The sequence below is a fragment of the Homalodisca vitripennis genome, chromosome 4 (genome assembly GCF_021130785.1).
Source record: "Homalodisca vitripennis isolate AUS2020 chromosome 4, UT_GWSS_2.1, whole genome shotgun sequence".
Taxonomy (NCBI): domain Eukaryota; kingdom Metazoa; phylum Arthropoda; class Insecta; order Hemiptera; family Cicadellidae; genus Homalodisca; species Homalodisca vitripennis.
Window position 1 is genome coordinate 106,846,068 of NC_060210.1, and position 2,494 is coordinate 106,848,561.

Genomic DNA, 2,494 nt, shown 5'->3' on the forward strand with positions numbered 1-2,494 from the left:
GGACTTCGGATCCGAAGATTGCAGGTTCGAATCCTGTCACGGTCGAATAATTTTGCTTCCGCATACAATGTATTTTTGCTTGTAATAAGATATTTAATGTAGGTTATTTTTTGTAAAAACGCAAAACTTATGACAAAATAAGTATATTCCTATTACCTTTTTAACAGACTTGAAATCGCACTGACCATAGGTTAAGTCTAACTACTTTTTGCTTATAAGTTTTTTTAAAATACTTTTGTTAAGTATTTGCTTATTACTTTTGTTGAATTTAATAACAGTATAGTTAAATGGTTCATTCATGAAACATCTCTCTTAGTTCTAAAATACTGATCCTTCTGGTTTATAGACAAAAGGATCAGCTTTTAATTGATCTTTAAATTTCAGATTGGTATTAAATCCCATTACGTTAATCCAATTCCTACATTATTTCAGTAAACTAAATTTGTATTTTTTTTAATTAGTAAGTTATAGAATGTAGGCTATTTTGAACTTCTATTTATTGAAATAACATAGAAAACACAACTGACGTCTAAAAATATATCAATGCATTTGGTCAATCTAATTTGGGCAGTGTTCATGTGACCTGCTCACATGTCCATGTGACGACAGAAACTGCTCTAAACCTGAAACCAACCACGTAGAAGTAAAATCATCAATAATTGTAATGAATTTAAATAGGGATCTGTTAAATTATTGGGTACATTATGAAGGAGTTCAAATTAGATAGGCAATTTGCAAATTTGTATTATTAATTTGTTTAATGTTTTTGCTATAAAAACATTTAAATTTTAATGGTAGACCACAGTAGAAATTATCCAATATAAACATCCTTACTAAGTTTAGTTGTACTGATTTGCAACATATAACAGGTTATCGTGTTTCTTCGTACAGCTGACGTGTTACAGTAATTTCAAAACTTCGTAAAGATGATTTGAAATCTGTTATTTCAACAAGTTTGTATGAATTTTATATCCATAGAGTTATTTTAATGTAATTTAGATTTCTAAAACTACAAACGTTTCATACACGTCTGTGATGGTTTGAAGAAGATATAAAACAACTGAATAAGTTTAAACAAAAATTACATTGAAAATTGGAAACTTATTAGTGACATTAATTTATTAGTAATTTTTGTCATATCACACGATTAGTAACTAACTATATTATTTGTGTAAAACACTATAACAATGCCAAGTTTTATTATCGGCTAAATTTAACAATTTAAATCATTCAACTGGAGAAGTAAATTTTTTTAAGTTTTCTTCTTTTTTAATTTGTCGTCTTGATTCTGAAAATGGAATCATGTCTATGTAAATAACGTTTAACACACAAAAAACAGAAGTTACACAATATAGAAGAGATTGTTGAAAGGTGACACTCCAGTTTTTCATTTCAAAATATATCTAATAATAAGCTGACATTTTTGTTACACTTTATAACTAAAATTAAAATTCGAAAGAATAAAAAAATAAACTTGTCCCGTTGATATTTTACAAACGTTGTTGCATAAAAACAATTTTGTCACAGAAAACGTTAAAGCTGATTAAAAGAAGCAAATAAGTAATGAAAGAAAATTAAAGTAAATTTTAAAAATGTTTTCACACATAGCCATCAAACCAAAAAGTGTTTTTATACATAAAGTCTCATACTTTTTGAGAGATGCAAAATTGTACGACCGTGACAGGATTCGAACCTGCAATCTTCGGATCCGAAGTCCGACGCCTTATCCGTTAGGCCACACGGTCCTGATAGACATTCTAGTGATGTCTAGGCCTGGGTCCATGTTCGAAATACAATTGTATATTCTTTATTAAAAGCAGATATTAGTACAAAAATGATCTTTAATTTGATTTATACAAAATATATTCTATAATGGACACACGTCATGAGGAAATCAATAAAGTTTTATACCAAAAGAACAAAAACCAGTGTCCCTGAAAAACCATCAAGAGAAATAAATATAAAATGTGAACTTCACACCATTTGATACAAAATTTACACCATTTTTAACTCAAAATTAATAAATTCCAACTTCAATTCTTACTTATGTAATCTAACAAAAGCTATACATATTTTATTAACAGAGATGTGTAACCTTTAATGGATATAATGTGGCAATATTTTAATTTAATACTGAAGCATACCGCCCCTAGTCAACCGACAGAAGCAGGATAATTAGAAATACAATAGGTATTGAATATATTGGTATACCGGGAAACATAGATTGAGGGCAGAAACCGATAATTAGTATTACATTCACAGCGTTATTTACTCAAATGGTAATACAATGTTGTTGTATTAATAGACTTGATAACTTCATTGTTTACTAAAACAAGCAGTATTGTTTCAGCTATTGCGCTCTATTTTGAACGAGCAAGTTAATTGTTGTCAAGTAATAACATACTATGTATATTGTAAAATATATAATGTAGTTTAAGGCCGCTCCTCTATTTGGAGGCACCTAGGGCAGTCGTAGGCTTGGCGCCCCTCACCA

General features: G+C 29.2%; 1 non-coding gene across 1 annotated transcript; it reads right to left on the reverse strand.

Annotated features, from left to right (window-relative positions):
* Positions 1–1,672: 1,672 nt before the first annotated feature.
* Positions 1,673–1,745, reverse strand: Trnar-ucg. The gene has a single exon. It is a non-coding gene; the product is annotated as a tRNA-Arg (tRNA).
* Between the last annotated feature and the right edge of the window lie 749 nt (positions 1,746–2,494).